This window comes from Eumetopias jubatus, unplaced genomic scaffold (genome assembly GCF_037043125.1).
Source record: "Eumetopias jubatus isolate StellerSeaLion01/CBP00866 unplaced genomic scaffold, mEumJub1_p1.0 scaffold_1, whole genome shotgun sequence".
Lineage (NCBI taxonomy): Eukaryota > Metazoa > Chordata > Mammalia > Carnivora > Otariidae > Eumetopias > Eumetopias jubatus.
In genome coordinates, this window is record NW_028274807.1 from 157,623,504 (window position 1) to 157,647,491 (window position 23,988).

A 23,988-nucleotide genomic window follows, 5' to 3' on the forward strand; every position below is an offset into this window, starting at 1 on the left:
CATTGATCAATGGAACAGAATCGAGAGCCCAGAAATGGACCCTCAACTCTATGGTCAACTCATCTTTGACAAAGCAGGAAAGAATGTCCAGTGGAAACGAGACAGTCTCTTCAACAAATGGTGTTGGGAAAATTGGACAGCCACATGCAGAAGAATGAAACTGGACCATTTCCTTACACCACACACAAAAATCGACTCCAAATGGTTGAAAGACCTAAACGTGAGACAGGAGACCATCCAAATCCTAAAGGAGAACACAGGTAGCAACCTTTTCGACCTTAGCCGCAGCAACTTCTTCCTAGAAACATCGCCAAAGGCACGGGAAGCCAGGGCAAAAATGAACTACTGGGATTTCATGCAGATAAAAAGCTTTTGCACAGCAAAAGAAACGGTCCACAAAACCAAAAGACAACCGACACAATGGGAGAAAATATTTGCAAATGACATATCAGAATAAGGGCTAGTATCCAAAATCTATAAAGAACTTATCAAACTCAACACCCAAAGAACAAATAATCCAGTCAAGGAATGGGCAGAAGACATGAACAGACATTTCTCCAAAGAAGACATCCACATGGCCAACAGGCACATGAAAAAGTGCTCAACATCGCTCGGCATCAGGGAAATCCAAATCAAAACCTCAATGAGATACCACCTCACACCAGTCCGATTGGCTAAAATGAACAAGTCAGGGAACGGCAGATGTTGGCGGGGATGTGGAGAAAGGGGAACCCTCCTACACTGTTGGTGGGAATGCAAGCTGGTGCAACCCCTCTGGAAAACAGTATGGAGGTTCCTCAAACAGTTGAAATTAGAGCTACCGTTCGATCCAGCAATTGCACTACTGGGTATTTACCACAAAGATACAAATGTAGGGACCCGAAGGGGTACGTGTACCCCAATGTTTATAGCAGCAATGTCCACCATAGCCAAACTGTGGAAAGAGCCAAGATGCCCATCGACAGATGAATGGATAAAGAAGAGGTGGTATAGATACACAATGGAATATTATGCAGCCATCAAAAGGAATGAGATCTTGCCATTTGCAACGACGTGGATGGAACTGGAGGGTGTTATGCTGAGTGAAATAAGTCAATCAGAGAAAGACATGTATCACATGACCTGACTGATATGAGGAATTCTTAATCTCAGGAGAGAAACGGAGTGTTACTGCAGTGGTTGGGGGTGGGAGGGATGGGGTGGCTGGGTGCTAGACATTGGGGAGGGTATGTGCTACGGTGAGCGCTGTGAATTGTGCAAGACTGTTGAATCACAGTTCTGTACTTCTGAAACAAATAACGCACCATATTTTAAGAAAAAAGAAAAAGAAGAAGATAACAGGAGAGGAAGAAAAGGGGAGTATGTCAGAGGGGGAGACGAACCATGAGAGATGAAGGACTCTGAAAGACAAACTGAGGGTTCTAGAGGGGAGGGGGGGAGGGGGATGGGTGAGCCTGGTGATGGGTATGGAGGAGGGCACGTTCTGCATGGAGCACTGGGTGTTATGAACAAACAATGAATCATGGAACACTGCACCAAAAACTAATGATGTAATATATGGTGATTAACATAACTATAAAAAAATTAAAAAAATAATCATGAATGAAAGAGGAGAGATGACAACCAACACCAAAGAAATACAAACAATTATAAGAACGTATTATGAGCCACTCTAGGCCAGCAGATTAGATAATCTTGAAGAAATGGATGCATTCCCAGAAATGTATCAACTACCTAAGCTGAACCAGGAAGAAATAGAAAACCTGAAGAGACCTATAACCGCTAATGAGGAAATTGAAGCAGTCATCAAAAATCTCCCAACAAACAGGAGCCCAAGGCCAGATGGCTTCCCAGGGGAATTCTACCAACCATTTAAAGAAGTAGTACTACCTATTCTTCTGAAACTGTCCCAAAAAATAGAAATGGAAGGAAAGCATCCAAACTCGTCTTATGAGGCCATTACCTTGATCCCCAAACCGAACAAAGACCCCATCAAAAAGGAAAATTACAGGTCCATATCCCTGAGGAACATGGATGCAAAACTTCTCACCAAAACGCCAGCCAATAGGATCCAACAGTGCATTAAAAGGATCATTCCCCACGACCAAGTGGGATTTACTCCTAGGCTGCAAGGTTGGTTCAACATCTGCAAATCAATCAATGTGATACAATACATTAATAAAAAAAAAAAAGAAAAAGAACCATATGATCCTGTAAATAGATGCAGAAAAAGCATTTGACAAAGTACAGCATCCTTTCTTGAACAAAACTCTTCAGAGTATAGGGAGAGAGGGTACATACCTCAATATCATAAAAGCCATCTATGAATAACCTACAGCCAATATCATTCTCAAGGGGGAAAGGCTGAGAGCTTTTCCCCTAAGGTCAGGAACGCGGCAGGGATGTCCACTCTCACCACTGCTATTCAACATAGTATTAGAAGTCCTAGCCACAGCAATTAGACAACCAAAAGAAACGAAAGGCATCCAAATCGGCAAAGAGGAAGTCAAACTCTCACTCTTTGCAGAGGATATGATACTGTACGTGGAAAACCCAAAAGACTCCACCCCAAAACTGCTAGAACTCGTACAGGAATTCAGTCAAGTGGCAGGATATAAAATCAATGCACAGAAATCCGTGGCATTCCTATACACCAACAACAAGACAGAAGAGAGACAAATCAAGGAGTCGATCCCATTTACAATTGCACCCAAAACCATTAGATACCTAGGAATAAATCTAACCAAAGAGGCAAAGGATCTGTACTCAGAAAACTATAAAATACCCATGAAAGCAATTGAAGAAGACACAAAGAAATGGAAAAACGTTCCATGCTCATGGATTGGGAGAATCAACATTGTGAAGATGTCAATGCTACCTAGAGCAATCTACACATTCAATGCAATCCCCATCAAAATACCATCCACTTTTTTCACAGACATGGAACAAATAATCCTAAAATTTGTATGGAACCAGAAGAGACCCAGAATAGCCAGAGGAATACTGAAAAAGAAAAGCAAAGCTGGCGGCATCGCAATTCCGCACTTCCAGCTCTATTACAAAGCTGTCATCATCAAGACAGTATGGTCCTGGCACAAAAACAGACACATTGATCAATGGAACAGAATCGAGAGCCCAGAAATGGACCCTCAACTCTATGGTCAACTCATCTTTGACAAAGCAGGAAAGAATGTCCAGTGGAAAAGAGACAGTCTCTTCAACAAATGGTGTTGGGAAAATTGGACAGCCACATGCAGAAGAATGAAACTGGACCATTTCCTTACACCACACACAAAAATCGACTCCAAATGGTTGAAAGACCTAAACGTGAGACAGGAGACCATCCAAATCCTAAAGGAGAACACAGGTAGCAACCTTTTCGACCTTAGCCGCAGCAACTTCTTCCTAGAAACATCGCCAAAGGCACGGGAAGCCAGGGCAAAAATGAACTACTGGGATTTCATGCAGATAAAAAGCTTTTGCACAGCAAAAGAAACGGTCCACAAAACCCAAAGACAACCGACAGAATGGGAGAAAATATTTGCAAATGACATATCAGAATAAGGGCTAGTATCCAAAATCTATAAAGAACTTATCAAACTCAACACCCAAAGAACAAATAATCCAGTCAAGGAATGGGCAGAAGACATGAACAGACATTTCTCCAAAGAAGACATCCACATGGCCAACAGGCACATGAAAAAGTGCTCAACATCGCTCGGCATCAGGGAAATCCAAATCAAAACCTCAATGAGATACCACCTCACACCAGTCCGATTGGCTAAAATGAACAAGTCAGGGAACGGCAGATGTTGGCGGGGATGTGGAGAAAGGGGAACCCTCCTACACTGTTGGTGGGAATGCAAGCTGGTGCAACCCCTCTGGAAAACAGTATGGAGGTTCCTCAAACAGTTGAAATTAGAGCTACCGTTCGATCCAGCAATTGCACTACTGGGTATTTACCACAAAGATACAAATGTAGGGACCCGAAGGGGTACGTGTACCCCAATGTTTATAGCAGCAATGTCCACCATAGCCAAACTGTGGAAAGAGCCAAGATGCCCATCGACAGATGAATGGATAAAGAAGAGGTGGTATAGATACACAATGGAATATTATGCAGCCATCAAAAGGAATGAGATCTTGCCATTTGCAACGACGTGGATGGAACTGGAGGGTGTTATGCTGAGTGAAATAAGTCAATCAGAGAAAGACATGTATCACATGACCTCACTGATATGAGGAATTCTTAATCTCAGGAGAGAAACGGAGTGTTACTGCAGTGGTTGGGGGTGGGAGGGATGGGGTGGCTGGGTGCTAGACATTGGGGAGGGTATGTGCTACGGTGAGCGCTGTGAATTGTGCAAGACTGTTGAATCACAGTTCTGTACTTCTGAAACAAATAACGCACCATATTTTAAGAAAAAAGAAAAAGAAGAAGATAACAGGAGAGGAAGAAAAGGGGAGTATGTCAGAGGGGGAGACGAACCATGAGAGATGAAGGACTCTGAAAGACAAACTGAGGGTTCTAGAGGGGAGGGGGGGAGGGGGATGGGTGAGCCTGGTGATGGGTATGGAGGAGGGCACGTTCTGCATGGAGCACTGGGTGTTATGAACAAACAATGAATCATGGAACACTGCACCAAAAACTAATGATGTAATATATGGTGATTAACATAACTATAAAAAAATTAAAAAAATAATCATGAATGAAAGAGGAGAGATGACAACCAACACCAAAGAAATACAAACAATTATAAGAACGTATTATGAGCCACTCTAGGCCAGCAGATTAGATAATCTTGAAGAAATGGATGCATTCCCAGAAATGTATCAACTACCTAAGCTGAACCAGGAAGAAATAGAAAACCTGAAGAGACCTATAACCGCTAATGAGGAAATTGAAGCAGTCATCAAAAATCTCCCAACAAACAGGAGCCCAAGGCCAGATGGCTTCCCAGGGGAATTCTACCAACCATTTAAAGAAGTAGTACTACCTATTCTTCTGAAACTGTCCCAAAAAATAGAAATGGAAGGAAAGCATCCAAACTCGTCTTATGAGGCCATTACCTTGATCCCCAAACCGAACAAAGACCCCATCAAAAAGGAAAATTACAGGTCCATATCCCTGAGGAACATGGATGCAAAACTTCTCACCAAAACGCCAGCCAATAGGATCCAACAGTGCATTAAAAGGATCATTCCCCACGACCAAGTGGGATTTACTCCTAGGCTGCAAGGTTGGTTCAACATCTGCAAATCAATCAATGTGATACAATACATTAATAAAAAAAAAAAAGAAAAAGAACCATATGATCCTGTAAATAGATGCAGAAAAAGCATTTGACAAAGTACAGCATCCTTTCTTGAACAAAACTCTTCAGAGTATAGGGAGAGAGGGTACATACCTCAATATCATAAAAGCCATCTATGAATAACCTACAGCCAATATCATTCTCAAGGGGGAAAGGCTGAGAGCTTTTCCCCTAAGGTCAGGAACGCGGCAGGGATGTCCACTCTCACCACTGCTATTCAACATAGTATTAGAAGTCCTAGCCACAGCAATTAGACAACCAAAAGAAACGAAAGGCATCCAAATCGGCAAAGAGGAAGTCAAACTCTCACTCTTTGCAGAGGATATGATACTGTACGTGGAAAACCCAAAAGACTCCACCCCAAAACTGCTAGAACTCGTACAGGAATTCAGTCAAGTGGCAGGATATAAAATCAATGCACAGAAATCCGTGGCATTCCTATACACCAACAACAAGACAGAAGAGAGACAAATCAAGGAGTCGATCCCATTTACAATTGCACCCAAAACCATTAGATACCTAGGAATAAATCTAACCAAAGAGGCAAAGGATCTGTACTCAGAAAACTATAAAATACCCATGAAAGCAATTGAAGAAGACACAAAGAAATGGAAAAACGTTCCATGCTCATGGATTGGGAGAATCAACATTGTGAAGATGTCAATGCTACCTAGAGCAATCTACACATTCAATGCAATCCCCATCAAAATACCATCCACTTTTTTCACAGACATGGAACAAATAATCCTAAAATTTGTATGGAACCAGAAGAGACCCAGAATAGCCAGAGGAATACTGAAAAAGAAAAGCAAAGCTGGCGGCATCGCAATTCCGCACTTCCAGCTCTATTACAAAGCTGTCATCATCAAGACAGTATGGTCCTGGCACAAAAACAGACACATTGATCAATGGAACAGAATCGAGAGCCCAGAAATGGACCCTCAACTCTATGGTCAACTCATCTTTGACAAAGCAGGAAAGAATGTCCAGTGGAAAAGAGACAGTCTCTTCAACAAATGGTGTTGGGAAAATTGGACAGCCACATGCAGAAGAATGAAACTGGACCATTTCCTTACACCACACACAAAAATCGACTCCAAATGGTTGAAAGACCTAAACGTGAGACAGGAGACCATCCAAATCCTAAAGGAGAACACAGGTAGCAACCTTTTCGACCTTAGCCGCAGCAACTTCTTCCTAGAAACATCGCCAAAGGCACGGGAAGCCAGGGCAAAAATGAACTACTGGGATTTCATGCAGATAAAAAGCTTTTGCACAGCAAAAGAAACGGTCCACAAAACCCAAAGACAACCGACAGAATGGGAGAAAATATTTGCAAATGACATATCAGAATAAGGGCTAGTATCCAAAATCTATAAAGAACTTATCAAACTCAACACCCAAAGAACAAATAATCCAGTCAAGGAATGGGCAGAAGACATGAACAGACATTTCTCCAAAGAAGACATCCACATGGCCAACAGGCACATGAAAAAGTGCTCAACATCGCTCGGCATCAGGGAAATCCAAATCAAAACCTCAATGAGATACCACCTCACACCAGTCCGATTGGCTAAAATGAACAAGTCAGGGAACGGCAGATGTTGGCGGGGATGTGGAGAAAGGGGAACCCTCCTACACTGTTGGTGGGAATGCAAGCTGGTGCAACCCCTCTGGAAAACAGTATGGAGGTTCCTCAAACAGTTGAAATTAGAGCTACCGTTCGATCCAGCAATTGCACTACTGGGTATTTACCACAAAGATACAAATGTAGGGACCCGAAGGGGTACGTGTACCCCAATGTTTATAGCAGCAATGTCCACCATAGCCAAACTGTGGAAAGAGCCAAGATGCCCATCGACAGATGAATGGATAAAGAAGAGGTGGTATAGATACACAATGGAATATTATGCAGCCATCAAAAGGAATGAGATCTTGCCATTTGCAACGACGTGGATGGAACTGGAGGGTGTTATGCTGAGTGAAATAAGTCAATCAGAGAAAGACATGTATCACATGACCTCACTGATATGAGGAATTCTTAATCTCAGGAGAGAAACGGAGTGTTACTGCAGTGGTTGGGGGTGGGAGGGATGGGGTGGCTGGGTGCTAGACATTGGGGAGGGTATGTGCTACGGTGAGCGCTGTGAATTGTGCAAGACTGTTGAATCACAGTTCTGTACTTCTGAAACAAATAACGCACCATATTTTAAGAAAAAAGAAAAAGAAGAAGATAACAGGAGAGGAAGAAAAGGGGAGTATGTCAGAGGGGGAGACGAACCATGAGAGATGAAGGACTCTGAAAGACAAACTGAGGGTTCTAGAGGGGAGGGGGGGAGGGGGATGGGTGAGCCTGGTGATGGGTATGGAGGAGGGCACGTTCTGCATGGAGCACTGGGTGTTATGAACAAACAATGAATCATGGAACACTGCACCAAAAACTAATGATGTAATATATGGTGATTAACATAACTATAAAAAAATTAAAAAAATAATCATGAATGAAAGAGGAGAGATGACAACCAACACCAAAGAAATACAAACAATTATAAGAACGTATTATGAGCCACTCTAGGCCAGCAGATTAGATAATCTTGAAGAAATGGATGCATTCCCAGAAATGTATCAACTACCTAAGCTGAACCAGGAAGAAATAGAAAACCTGAAGAGACCTATAACCGCTAATGAGGAAATTGAAGCAGTCATCAAAAATCTCCCAACAAACAGGAGCCCAAGGCCAGATGGCTTCCCAGGGGAATTCTACCAACCATTTAAAGAAGTAGTACTACCTATTCTTCTGAAACTGTCCCAAAAAATAGAAATGGAAGGAAAGCATCCAAACTCGTCTTATGAGGCCATTACCTTGATCCCCAAACCGAACAAAGACCCCATCAAAAAGGAAAATTACAGGTCCATATCCCTGAGGAACATGGATGCAAAACTTCTCACCAAAACGCCAGCCAATAGGATCCAACAGTGCATTAAAAGGATCATTCCCCACGACCAAGTGGGATTTACTCCTAGGCTGCAAGGTTGGTTCAACATCTGCAAATCAATCAATGTGATACAATACATTAATAAAAAAAAAAAAGAAAAAGAACCATATGATCCTGTAAATAGATGCAGAAAAAGCATTTGACAAAGTACAGCATCCTTTCTTGAACAAAACTCTTCAGAGTATAGGGAGAGAGGGTACATACCTCAATATCATAAAAGCCATCTATGAATAACCTACAGCCAATATCATTCTCAAGGGGGAAAGGCTGAGAGCTTTTCCCCTAAGGTCAGGAACGCGGCAGGGATGTCCACTCTCACCACTGCTATTCAACATAGTATTAGAAGTCCTAGCCACAGCAATTAGACAACCAAAAGAAACGAAAGGCATCCAAATCGGCAAAGAGGAAGTCAAACTCTCACTCTTTGCAGATGATATGATACTGTACGTGGAAAACCCAAAAGACTCCACCCCAAAACTGCTAGAACTCGTACAGGAATTCAGTCAAGTGGCAGGATATAAAATCAATGCACAGAAATCCGTGGCATTCCTATACACCAACAACAAGACAGAAGAGAGACAAATCAAGGAGTCGATCCCATTTACAATTGCACCCAAAACCATTAGATACCTAGGAATAAATCTAACCAAAGAGGCAAAGGATCTGTACTCAGAAAACTATAAAATACCCATGAAAGCAATTGAAGAAGACACAAAGAAATGGAAAAACGTTCCATGCTCATGGATTGGGAGAATCAACATTGTGAAGATGTCAATGCTACCTAGAGCAATCTACACATTCAATGCAATCCCCATCAAAATACCATCCACTTTTTTCACAGACATGGAACAAATAATCCTAAAATTTGTATGGAACCAGAAGAGACCCAGAATAGCCAGAGGAATACTGAAAAAGAAAAGCAAAGCTGGCGGCATCGCAATTCCGGACTTCCAGCTCTATTACAAAGCTGTCATCATCAAGACAGTATGGTCCTGGCACAAAAACAGACACATTGATCAATGGAACAGAATCGAGAGCCCAGAAATGGACCCTCAACTCTATGGTCAACTCATCTTTGACAAAGCAGGAAAGAATGTCCAGTGGAAAAGAGACAGTCTCTTCAACAAATGGTGTTGGGAAAATTGGACAGCCACATGCAGAAGAATGAAACTGGACCATTTCCTTACACCACACACAAAAATCGACTCCAAATGGTTGAAAGACTTAAACGTGAGACAGGAGACCATCCAAATCCTAAAGGAGAACACAGGTAGCAACCTTTTCGACCTTAGCCGCAGCAACTTCTTCCTAGAAACATCGCCAAAGGCACGGGAAGCCAGGGCAAAAATGAACTACTGGGATTTCATGCAGATAAAAAGCTTTTGCACAGCAAAAGAAACGGTCCACAAAACCCAAAGACAACCGACACAATGGGAGAAAATATTTGCAAATGACATATCAGAATAAGGGCTAGTATCCAAAATCTATAAAGAACTTATCAAACTCAACACCCAAAGAACAAATAATCCAGTCAAGGAATGGGCAGAAGACATGAACAGACATTTCTCCAAAGAAGACATCCACATGGCCAACAGGCACATGAAAAAGTGCTCAACATCGCTCGGCATCAGGGAAATCCAAATCAAAACCTCAATGAGATACCACCTCACACCAGTCCGATTGGCTAAAATGAACAAGTCAGGGAACGGCAGATGTTGGCGGGGATGTGGAGAAAGGGGAACCCTCCTACACTGTTGGTGGGAATGCAAGCTGGTGCAACCCCTCTGGAAAACAGTATGGAGGTTCCTCAAACAGTTGAAATTAGAGCTACCGTTCGATCCAGCAATTGCACTACTGGGTATTTACCACAAAGATACAAATGTAGGGACCCGAAGGGGTACGTGTACCCCAATGTTTATAGCAGCAATGTCCACCATAGCCAAACTGTGGAAAGAGCCAAGATGCCCATCGACAGATGAATGGATAAAGAAGAGGTGGTATAGATACACAATGGAATATTATGCAGCCATCAAAAGGAATGAGATCTTGCCATTTGCAACGACGTGGATGGAACTGGAGGGTGTTATGCTGAGTGAAATAAGTCAATCAGAGAAAGACATGTATCACATGACCTCACTGATATGAGGAATTCTTAATCTCAGGAGAGAAACGGAGTGTTACTGCAGTGGTTGGGGGTGGGAGGGATGGGGTGGCTGGGTGCTAGACATTGGGGAGGGTATGTGCTACGGTGAGCGCTGTGAATTGTGCAAGACTGTTGAATCACAGTTCTGTACTTCTGAAACAAATAACGCACCATATTTTAAGAAAAAAGAAAAAGAAGAAGATAACAGGAGAGGAAGAAAAGGGGAGTATGTCAGAGGGGGAGACGAACCATGAGAGATGAAGGACTCTGAAAGACAAACTGAGGGTTCTAGAGGGGAGGGGGGGAGGGGGATGGGTGAGCCTGGTGATGGGTATGGAGGAGGGCACGTTCTGCATGGAGCACTGGGTGTTATGAACAAACAATGAATCATGGAACACTGCACCAAAAACTAATGATGTAATATATGGTGATTAACATAACTATAAAAAAATTAAAAAAATAATCATGAATGAAAGAGGAGAGATGACAACCAACACCAAAGAAATACAAACAATTATAAGAACGTATTATGAGCCACTCTAGGCCAGCAGATTAGATAATCTTGAAGAAATGGATGCATTCCCAGAAATGAATCAACTACCTAAGCTGAACCAGGAAGAAATAGAAAACCTGAAGAGACCTATAACCGCTAATGAGGAAATTGAAGCAGTCATCAAAAATCTCCCAACAAACAGGAGCCCAAGGCCAGATGGCTTCCCAGGGGAATTCTACCAACCATTTAAAGAAGTAGTACTACCTATTCTTCTGAAACTGTCCCAAAAAATAGAAATGGAAGGAAAGCATCCAAACTCGTCTTATGAGGCCATTACCTTGATCCCCAAACCGAACAAAGACCCCATCAAAAAGGAAAATTACAGGTCCATATCCCTGAGGAACATGGATGCAAAACTTCTCACCAAAACGCCAGCCAATAGGATCCAACAGTGCATTAAAAGGATCATTCCCCACGACCAAGTGGGATTTACTCCTAGGCTGCAAGGTTGGTTCAACATCTGCAAATCAATCAATGTGATACAATACATTAATAAAAAAAAAAGAAAAAGAACCATATGATCCTGTAAATAGATGCAGAAAAAGCATTTGACAAAGTACAGCATCCTTTCTTGAACAAAACTCTTCAGAGTATAGGGAGAGAGGGTACATACCTCAATATCATAAAAGCCATCTATGAATAACCTACAGCCAATATCATTCTCAAGGGGGAAAGGCTGAGAGCTTTTCCCCTAAGGTCAGGAACGCGGCAGGGATGTCCACTCTCACCACTGCTATTCAACATAGTATTAGAAGTCCTAGCCACAGCAATTAGACAACCAAAAGAAACGAAAGGCATCCAAATCGGCAAAGAGGAAGTCAAACTCTCACTCTTTGCAGAGGATATGATACTGTACGTGGAAAACCCAAAAGACTCCACCCCAAAACTGCTAGAACTCGTACAGGAATTCAGTCAAGTGGCAGGATATAAAATCAATGCACAGAAATCCGTGGCATTCCTATACACCAACAACAAGACAGAAGAGAGACAAATCAAGGAGTCGATCCCATTTACAATTGCACCCAAAACCATTAGATACCTAGGAATAAATCTAACCAAAGAGGCAAAGGATCTGTACTCAGAAAACTATAAAATACCCATGAAAGCAATTGAAGAAGACACAAAGAAATGGAAAAACGTTCCATGCTCATGGATTGGGAGAATCAACATTGTGAAGATGTCAATGCTACCTAGAGCAATCTACACATTCAATGCAATCCCCATCAAAATACCATCCACTTTTTTCACAGACATGGAACAAATAATCCTAAAATTTGTATGGAACCAGAAGAGACCCAGAATAGCCAGAGGAATACTGAAAAAGAAAAGCAAAGCTGGCGGCATCGCAATTCCGCACTTCCAGCTCTATTACAAAGCTGTCATCATCAAGACAGTATGGTCCTGGCACAAAAACAGACACATTGATCAATGGAACAGAATCGAGAGCCCAGAAATGGACCCTCAACTCTATGGTCAACTCATCTTTGACAAAGCAGGAAAGAATGTCCAGTGGAAAAGAGACAGTCTCTTCAACAAATGGTGTTGGGAAAATTGGACAGCCACATGCAGAAGAATGAAACTGGACCATTTCCTTACACCACACACAAAAATCGACTCCAAATGGTTGAAAGACCTAAACGTGAGACAGGAGACCATCCAAATCCTAAAGGAGAACACAGGTAGCAACCTTTTCGACCTTAGCCGCAGCAACTTCTTCCTAGAAACATCGCCAAAGGCACGGGAAGCCAGGGCAAAAATGAACTACTGGGATTTCATGCAGATAAAAAGCTTTTGCACAGCAAAAGAAACGGTCCACAAAACCAAAAGACAACCGACAGAATGGGAGAAAATATTTGCAAATGACATATCAGAATAAGGGCTAGTATCCAAAATCTATAAAGAACTTATCAAACTCAACACCCAAAGAACAAATAATCCAGTCAAGAAATGGGCAGAAGACATGAACAGACATTTCTCCAAAGAAGACATCCACATGGCCAACAGGCACATGAAAAAGTGCTCAACATCGCTCGGCATCAGGGAAATCCAAATCAAAACCTCAATGAGATACCACCTCACACCAGTCCGATTGGCTAAAATGAACAAGTCAGGGAACGGCAGATGTTGGCGGGGATGTGGAGAAAGGGGAACCCTCCTACACTGTTGGTGGGAATGCAAGCTGGTGCAACCCCTCTGGAAAACAGTATGGAGGTTCCTCAAACAGTTGAAATTAGAGCTACCGTTCGATCCAGCAATTGCACTACTGGGTATTTACCACAAAGATACAAATGTAGGGACCCGAAGGGGTACGTGTACCCCAATGTTTATAGCAGCAATGTCCACCATAGCCAAACTGTGGAAAGAGCCAAGATGCCCATCGACAGATGAATGGATAAAGAAGAGGTGGTATAGATACACAATGGAATATTATGCAGCCATCAAAAGGAATGAGATCTTGCCATTTGCAACGACGTGGATGGAACTGGAGGGTGTTATGCTGAGTGAAATAAGTCAATCAGAGAAAGACATGTATCACATGACCTCACTGATATGAGGAATTCTTAATCTCAGGAGAGAAACGGAGTGTTACTGCAGTGGTTGGGGGTGGGAGGGATGGGGTGGCTGGGTGCTAGACATTGGGGAGGGTATGTGCTACGGTGAGCGCTGTGAATTGTGCAAGACTGTTGAATCACAGTTCTGTCCTTCTGAAACAAATAACGCACCATATTTTAAGAAAAAAGAAAAAGAAGAAGATAACAGGAGAGGAAGAAAAGGGGAGTATGTCAGAGGGGGAGACGAACCATGAGAGATGAAGGACTCTGAAAGACAAACTGAGGGTTCTAGAGGGGAGGGGGGGAGGGGGATGGGTGAGCCTGGTGATGGGTATGGAGGAGGGCACGTTCTGCATGGAGCACTGGGTGTTATGAACAAACAATGAATCATGGAACACTGCACCAAAAACTAATGATGTAATATATGGTGATTAACATAACTATAAAAAAATTAAAAAAATAATCATGAATGAAAGAGGAGAGATGACAACCAACACCAAAGAAATACAAACAATTATAAGAACGTATTATGAGCCACTCTAGGCCAGCAGATTAGATAATCTTGAAGAAATGGATGCATTCCCAGAAATGAATCAACTACCTAAGCTGAACCAGGAAGAAATAGAAAACCTGAAGAGACCTATAACCGCTAATGAGGAAATTGAAGCAGTCATCAAAAATCTCCCAACAAACAGGAGCCCAAGGCCAGATGGCTTCCCAGGGGAATTCTACCAACCATTTAAAGAAGTAGTACTACCTATTCTTCTGAAACTGTCCCAAAAAATAGAAATGGAAGGAAAGCATCCAAACTCGTCTTATGAGGCCATTACCTTGATCCCCAAACCGAACAAAGACCCCATCAAAAAGGAAAATTACAGGTCCATATCCCTGAGGAACATGGATGCAAAACTTCTCACCAAAACGCCAGCCAATAGGATCCAACAGTGCATTAAAAGGATCATTCCCCACGACCAAGTGGGATTTACTCCTAGGCTGCAAGGTTGGTTCAACATCTGCAAATCAATCAATGTGATACAATACATTAATAAAAAAAAAAGAAAAAGAACCATATGATCCTGTAAATAGATGCAGAAAAAGCATTTGACAAAGTACAGCATCCTTTCTTGAACAAAACTCTTCAGAGTATAGGGAGAGAGGGTACATACCTCAATATCATAAAAGCCATCTATGAATAACCTACAGCCAATATCATTCTCAAGGGGGAAAGGCTGAGAGCTTTTCCCCTAAGGTCAGGAACGCGGCAGGGATGTCCACTCTCACCACTGCTATTCAACATAGTATTAGAAGTCCTAGCCACAGCAATTAGACAACCAAAAGAAACGAAAGGCATCCAAATCGGCAAAGAGGAAGTCAAACTCTCACTCTTTGCAGAGGATATGATACTGTACGTGGAAAACCCAAAAGACTCCACCCCAAAACTGCTAGAACTCGTACAGGAATTCAGTCAAGTGGCAGGATATAAAATCAATGCACAGAAATCCGTGGCATTCCTATACACCAACAACAAGACAGAAGAGAGACAAATCAAGGAGTCGATCCCATTTACAATTGCACCCAAAACCATTAGATACCTAGGAATAAATCTAACCAAAGAGGCAAAGGATCTGTACTCAGAAAACTATAAAATACCCATGAAAGCAATTGAAGAAGACACAAAGAAATGGAAAAACGTTCCATGCTCATGGATTGGGAGAATCAACATTGTGAAGATGTCAATGCTACCTAGAGCAATCTACACATTCAATGCAATCCCCATCAAAATACCATCCACTTTTTTCACAGACATGGAACAAATAATCCTAAAATTTGTATGGAACCAGAAGAGACCCAGAATAGCCAGAGGAATACTGAAAAAGAAAAGCAAAGCTGGCGGCATCGCAATTCCGCACTTCCAGCTCTATTACAAAGCTGTCATCATCAAGACAGTATGGTCCTGGCACAAAAACAGACACATTGATCAATGGAACAGAATCGAGAGCCCAGAAATGGACCCTCAACTCTATGGTCAACTCATCTTTGACAAAGCAGGAAAGAATGTCCAGTGGAAAAGAGACAGTCTCTTCAACAAATGGTGTTGGGAAAATTGGACAGCCACATGCAGAAGAATGAAACTGGACCATTTCCTTACACCACACACAAAAATCGACTCCAAATGGTTGAAAGACCTAAACGTGAGACAGGAGACCATCCAAATCCTAAAGGAGAACACAGGTAGCAACCTTTTCGACCTTAGCCGCAGCAACTTCTTCCTAGAAACATCGCCAAAGGCACGGGAAGCCAGGGCAAAAATGAACTACTGGGATTTCATGCAGATAAAAAGCTTTTGCACAGCAAAAGAAACGGTCCACAAAACCAAAAGACAACCGACAGAATGGGAGAAAATATTTGCAAATGACATATCAGAATAAGGGCTAGTATCCAAAATCTATAAAGAACTTATCAAACTCAACACCCAAAGAACAAATAATCCAGTCAAGAAATGGGCAGAAGACATGAACAGACATTTCTCCAAAGAAGACATCCACATGGCCAACAGGCACATGAAAAAGTGCTCAACATCGCTCGGCATCAGGGAAATCCAAATCAAAACCTCAATGAGATACCACCTCACACCAGTCCGATTGGCTAAAATGAACAAGTCAGGGAACGGCAGATGTTGGCGGGGATGTGGAGAAAGGGGAACCCTCCTACACTGTTGGTGGGAATGCAAGCTGGTGCAACCCCTCTGGAAAACAGTATGGAGGTTCCTCAAACAGTTGAAATTAGAGCTACCGTTCGATCCAGCAATTGCACTACTGGGTATTTACCACAAAGATACAAATGTAGGGACCCGAAGGGGTACGTGTACCCCAATGTTTATAGCAGCAATGTCCACCATAGCCAAACTGTGGAAAGAGCCAAGATGCCCATCGACAGATGAATGGATAAAGAAGAGGTGGTATAGATACACAATGGAATATTATGCAGCCATCAAAAGGAATGAGATCTTGCCATTTGCAACGACGTGGATGGAACTGGAGGGTGTTATGCTGAGTGAAATAAGTCAATCAGAGAAAGACATGTATCACATGACCTCACTGATATGAGGAATTCTTAATCTCAGGAGAGAAACGGAGTGTTACTGCAGTGGTTGGGGGTGGGAGGGATGGGGTGGCTGGGTGCTAGACATTGGGGAGGGTATGTGCTCCGGTGAGCGCTGTGAATTGTGCAAGACTGTTGAATCACAGTTCTGTACTTCTGAAACAAATAACGCACCATATTTTAAGAAAAAAGAAAAAGAAGAAGATAACAGGAGAGGAAGAAAAGGGGAGTATGTCAGAGGGGGAGACGAACCATGAGAGATGAAGGACTCTGAAAGACAAACTGAGGGTTCTAGAGGGGAGGGGGGGAGGGGGATGGGTGAGCCTGGTGATGGGTATGGAGGAGGGCACGTTCTGCATGGAGCACTGGGTGTTATGAACAAACAATGAATCATGGAACACTGCACCAAAAACTAATGATGTAATATATGGTGATTAACATAACTATAAAAAAATTAAAAAAATAATCATGAATGAAAGAGGAGAGATGACAACCAACACCAAAGAAATACAAACAATTATAAGAACGTATTATGAGCCACTCTAGGCCAGCAGATTAGATAATCTTGAAGAAATGGATGCATTCCCAGAAATGTATCAACTACCTAAGCTGAACCAGGAAGAAATAGAAAACCTGAAGAGACCTATAACCGCTAATGAGGAAATTGAAGCAGTCATCAAAAATCTCCCAACAAACAGGAGCCCAAGGCCAGATGGCTTCCCAGGGGAATTCTACCAACCATTTAAAGAAGTAGTACTACCTATTCTTCTGAAACTGTCCCAAAAAATAGAAATGGAAGGAAAGCATCCAAACTCGTCTTATGAGGCCATTACCTTGATCCCCAAACCGAACAAAGACCCCATCAAAAAGGAAAATTACAGGTCCATATCCCTGAGGAACATGGATGCAAAACTTCTCACCAAAACGCCAGCCAATAGGATCCAACAGTGCATTAAAAGGATCATTCCCCACGACCAAGTGGGATTTACTCCTAGGCTGCAAGGTTGGTTCAACATCTGCAAATCAATCAATGTGATACAATACATTAATAAAAAAAAAAAAGAAAAAGAACCATATGATCCTGTTAATAGATGCAGAAAAAGCATTTGACAAAGTACAGCATCCTTTCTTGAACAAAACTCTTCAGAGTATAGGGAGAGAGGGTACATACCTCAATATCATAAAAGCCATCTATGAATAACCTACAGCCAATATCATTCTCAAGGGGGAAAGGCTGAGAGCTTTTCCCCTAAGGTCAGGAACGCGGCAGGGATGTCCACTCTCACCACTGCTATTCAACATAGTATTAGAAGTCCTAGCCACAGCAATTAGACAACCAAAAGAAACGAAAGGCATCCAAATCGGCAAAGAGGAAGTCAAACTCTCACTCTTTGCAGAGGATATGATACTGTACGTGGAAAACCCAAAAGACTCCACCCCAAAACTGCTAGAACTCGTACAGGAATTCAGTCAAGTGGAAGGATATAAAATCAATGCACAGAAATCCGTGGCATTCCTATACACCAACAACAAGACAGAAGAGAGACAAATCAAGGAGTCGATCCCATTTACAATTGCACCCAAAACCATTAGATACCTAGGAATAAATCTAACCAAAGAGGCAAAGGATCTGTACTCAGAAAACTATAAAATACCCATGAAAGCAATTGAAGAAGACACAAAGAAATGGAAAAACGTTCCATGCTCATGGATTGGGAGAATCAACATTGTGAAGATGTCAATGCTACCTAGAGCAATCTACACATTCAATGCAATCCCCATCAAAATACCATCCACTTTTTTCACAGACATGGAACAAATAATCCTAAAATTTGTATGGAACCAGAAGAGACCCAGAATAGCCAGAGGAATACTGAAAAAGAAAAGCAAAGCTGGCGGCATCGCAATTCCGCACTTCCAGCTCTATTACAAAGCTGTCATCATCAAGACAGTATGGTCCTGGCACAAAAACAGACACATTGATCAATGGAACAGAATCGAGAGCCCAGAAATGGACCCTCAACTCTATGGTCAACTCATCTTTGACAAAGCAGGAAAGAATGTCCAGTGGAAAAGAGACAGTCTCTTCAACAAATGGTGTTGGGAAAATTGGACAGCCACATGCAGAAGAATGAAACTGGACCATTTCCTTACACCACACACAAAAATCGACTCCAAATGGTTGAAAGACCTAAACGTGAGACAGGAGACCATCCAAATCCTAAAGGAGAACACAGGTAGCAACCTTTTCGACCTTAGCCGCAGCAACTTCTCCCTAGAAACATCGCCAAAGGCACGGGAAGCCAGGGCAAAAATGAACTACTGGGATTTCATGCAGATAAAAAGCTTTTGCACAGCAAAAGAAACGGTCCACAAAACCCAAAGACAACCGACAGAATGGGAGAAAATATTTGCAAATGACATATCAGAATAAGGGCTAGTATCCAAAATCTATAAAGAACTTATCAAACTCAACACCCAAAGAACAAATAATCCAGTCAAGGAATGGGCAGAAGACATGAACAGACATTTCTCCAAAGAAGACATCCACATGGCCAACAGGCACATGAAAAAGTGCTCAACATCGCTCGGCATCAGGGAAATCCAAATCAAAACCTCAATGAGATACCACCTCACACCAGTCCGATTGGCTAAAATGAACAAGTCAGGGAACGGCAGATGTTGGCGGGGATGTGGAGAAAGGGGAACCCTCCTACACTGTTGGTGGGAATGCAAGCTGGTGCAACCCCTCTGGAAAACAGTATGGAGGTTCCTCAAACAGTTGAAATTAGAGCTACCGTTCGATCCAGCAATTGCACTACTGGGTATTTACCACAAAGATACAAATGTAGGGACCCGAAGGGGTACGTGTACCCCAATGTTTATAGCAGCAATGTCCACCATAGCCAAACTGTGGAAAGAGCCAAGATGCCCATCGACAGATGAATGGATAAAGAAGAGGTGGTATAGATACACAATGGAATATTATGCAGCCATCAAAAGGAATGAGATCTTGCCATTTGCAACGACGTGGATGGAACTGGAGGGTGTTATGCTGAGTGAAATAAGTCAATCAGAGAAAGACATGTATCACATGACCTCACTGATATGAGGAATTCTTAATCTCAGGAGAGAAACGGAGTGTTACTGCAGTGGTTGGGGGTGGGAGGGATGGGGTGGCTGGGTGCTAGACATTGGGGAGGGTATGTGCTCCGGTGAGCGCTGTGAATTGTGCAAGACTGTTGAATCACAGTTCTGTACTTCTGAAACAAATAACGCACCATATTTTAAGAAAAAAGAAAAAGAAGAAGATAACAGGAGAGGAAGAAAAGGGGAGTATGTCAGAGGGGGAGACGAACCATGAGAGATGAAGGACTCTGAAAGACAAACTGAGGGTTCTAGAGGGGAGGGGGGGAGGGGGATGGGTGAGCCTGGTGATGGGTATGGAGGAGGGCACGTTCTGCATGGAGCACTGGGTGTTATGAACAAACAATGAATCATGGAACACTGCACCAAAAACTAATGATGTAATATATGGTGATTAACATAACTATAAAAAAATTAAAAAAATAATCATGAATGAAAGAGGAGAGATGACAACCAACACCAAAGAAATACAAACAATTATAAGAACGTATTATGAGCCACTCTAGGCCAGCAGATTAGATAATCTTGAAGAAATGGATGCATTCCCAGAAATGTATCAACTACCTAAGCTGAACCAGGAAGAAATAGAAAACCTGAAGAGACCTATAACCGCTAATGAGGAAATTGAAGCAGTCATCAAAAATCTCCCAACAAACAGGAGCCCAAGGCCAGATGGCTTCCCAGGGGAATTCTACCAACCATTTAAAGAAGTAGTACTACCTATTCTTCTGAAACTGTCCCAAAAAATAGAAATGGAAGGAAAGCATCCAAACTCGTCTTATGAGGCCATTACCTTGATCCCCAAACCGAACAAAGACCCCATCAAAAAGGAAAATTACAGGTCCATATCCCTGAGGAACATGGATGCAAAACTTCTCACCAAAACGCCAGCCAATAGGATCCAACAGTGCATTAAAAGGATCATTCCCCACGACCAAGTGGGATTTACTCCTAGGCTGCAAGGTTGGTTCAACATCTGCAAATCAATCAATGTGATACAATACATTAATAAAAAAAAAAAAGAAAAAGAACCATATGATCCTGTAAATAGATGCAGAAAAAGCATTTGACAAAGTACAGCATCCTTTCTTGAACAAAACTCTTCAGAGTATAGGGAGAGAGGGTACATACCTCAATATCATAAAAGCCATCTATGAATAACCTACAGCCAATATCATTCTCAAGGGGGAAAGGCTGAGAGCTTTTCCCCTAAGGTCAGGAACGCGGCAGGGATGTCCACTCTCACCACTGCTATTCAACATAGTATTAGAAGTCCTAGCCACAGCAATTAGACAACCAAAAGAAACGAAAGGCATCCAAATCGGCAAAGAGGAAGTCAAACTCTCACTCTTTGCAGAGGATATGATACTGTACGTGGAAAACCCAAAAGACTCCACCCCAAAACTGCTAGAACTCATACAGGAATTCAGTCAAGTGGCAGGATATAAAATCAATGCACAGAAATCCGTGGCATTCCTATACACCAACAACAAGACAGAAGAGAGACAAATCAAGGAGTCGATCCCATTTACAATTGCACCCAAAACCATTAGATACCTAGGAATAAATCTAACCAAAGAGGCAAAGGATCTGTACTCAGAAAACTATAAAATACCCATGAAAGCAATTGAAGAAGACACAAAGAAATGGAAAAACGTTCCATGCTCATGGATTGGGAGAATCAACATTGTGAAGATGTCAATGCTACCTAGAGCAATCTACACATTCAATGCAATCCCCATCAAAATACCATCCACTTTTTTCACAGACATGGAACAAATAATCCTAAAATTTGTATGGAACCAGAAGAGACCCAGAATAGCCAGAGGAATACTGAAAAAGAAAAGCAAAGCTGGCGGCATCGCAATTCCGCACTTCCAGCTCTATTACAAAGCTGTCATCATCAAGACAGTATGGTCCTGGCACAAAAACAGACACATTGATCAATGGAACAGAATCGAGAGCCCAGAAATGGACCCTCAACTCTATGGTCAACTCATCTTTGACAAAGCAGGAAAGAATGTCCAGTGGAAAAGAGACAGTCTCTTCAACAAATGGTGTTGGGAAAATTGGACAGCCACATGCAGAAGAATGAAACTGGACCATTTCCTTACACCACACACAAAAATCGACTCCAAATGGTTGAAAGAGCTAAACGTGAGACAGGAGACCATCCAAATCCTAAAGGAGAACACAGGTAGCAACCTTTTCGACCTTAGCCGCAGCAACTTCTTCCTAGAAACATCGCCAAAGGCACGGGAAGCCAGGGCAAAAATGAACTACTGGGATTTCATGCAGATAAAAAGCTTTTGCACAGCAAAAGAAACGGTCCACAAAACCCAAAGACAACCGACAGAATGGGAGAAAATATTTGCAAATGACATATCAGAATAAGGGCTAGTATCCAAAATCTATAAAGAACTTATCAAACTCAACACCCAAAGAACAAATAATCCAGTCAAGGAATGGGCAGAAGACATGAACAGACATTTCTCCAAAGAAGACATCCACATGGCCAACAGGCACATGAAAAAGTGCTCAACATCGCTCGGCATCAGGGAAATCCAAATCAAAACCTCAATGAGATACCACCTCACACCAGTCCGATTGGCTAAAATGAACAAGTCAGGGAACGGCAGATGTTGGCGGGGATGTGGAGAAAGGGGAACCCTCCTACACTGTTGGTGGGAATGCAAGCTGGTGCAACCCCTCTGGAAAACAGTATGGAGGTTCCTCAAACAGTTGAAATTAGAGCTACCGTTCGATCCAGCAATTGCACTACTGGGTATTTACCACAAAGATACAAATGTAGGGACCCGAAGGGGTACGTGTACCCCAATGTTTATAGCAGCAATGTCCACCATAGCCAAACTGTGGAAAGAGCCAAGATGCCCATCGACAGATGAATGGATAAAGAAGAGGTGGTATAGATACACAATGGAATATTATGCAGCCATCAAAAGGAATGAGATCTTGCCATTTGCAACGACGTGGATGGAACTGGAGGGTGTTATGCTGAGTGAAATAAGTCAATCAGAGAAAGACATGTATCACATGACCTCACTGATATGAGGAATTCTTAATCTCAGGAGAGAAACGGAGTGTTACTGCAGTGGTTGGGGGTGGGAGGGATGGGGTGGCTGGGTGCTAGACATTGGGGAGGGTATGTGCTACGGTGAGCGCTGTGAATTGTGCAAGACTGTTGAATCACAGTTCTGTACTTCTGAAACAAATAACGCACCATATTTTAAGAAAAAAGAAAAAGAAGAAGATAACAGGAGAGGAAGAAAAGGGGAGTATGTCAGAGGGGGAGACGAACCATGAGAGATGAAGGACTCTGAAAGACAAACTGAGGGTTCTAGAGGGGAGGGGGGGAGGGGGATGGGTGAGCCTGGTGATGGGTATGGAGGAGGGCACGTTCTGCATGGAGCACTGGGTGTTATGAACAAACAATGAATCATGGAACACTGCACCAAAAACTAATGATGTAATATATGGTGATTAACATAACTATAAAAAAATTAAAAAAATAATCATGAATGAAAGAGGAGAGATGACAACCAACACCAAAGAAATACAAACAATTATAAGAACGTATTATGAGCCACTCTAGGCCAGCAGATTAGATAATCTTGAAGAAATGGATGCATTCCCAGAAATGTATCAACTACCTAAGCTGAACCAGGAAGAAATAGAAAACCTGAAGAGACCTATAACCGCTAATGAGGAAATTGAAGCAGTCATCAAAAATCTCCCAACAAACCAGGAGCCCAAGGCCAGATGGCTTCCCAGGGGAATTCTACCAACCATTTAAAGAAGTAGTACTACCTATTCTTCTGAAACTGTCCCAAAAAATAGAAATGGAAGGAAAGCATCCAAACTCGTCTTATGAGGCCATTACCTTGATCCCCAAACCGAACAAACACCCCATCAAAAAGGAAAATTACAGGTCCATATCCCTGAGGAACATGGATGCAAAACTTCTCACCAAAACGCCAGCCAATAGGATCCAACAGTGCATTAAAAGGATCATTCCCCACGACCAAGTGGGATTTACTCCTAGGCTGCAAGGTTGGTTCAACATCTGCAAATCAATCAATGTGATACAATACATTAATAAAAAAAAAAAAGAAAAAGAACCATATGATCCTGTAAATAGATGCAGAAAAAGCATTTGACA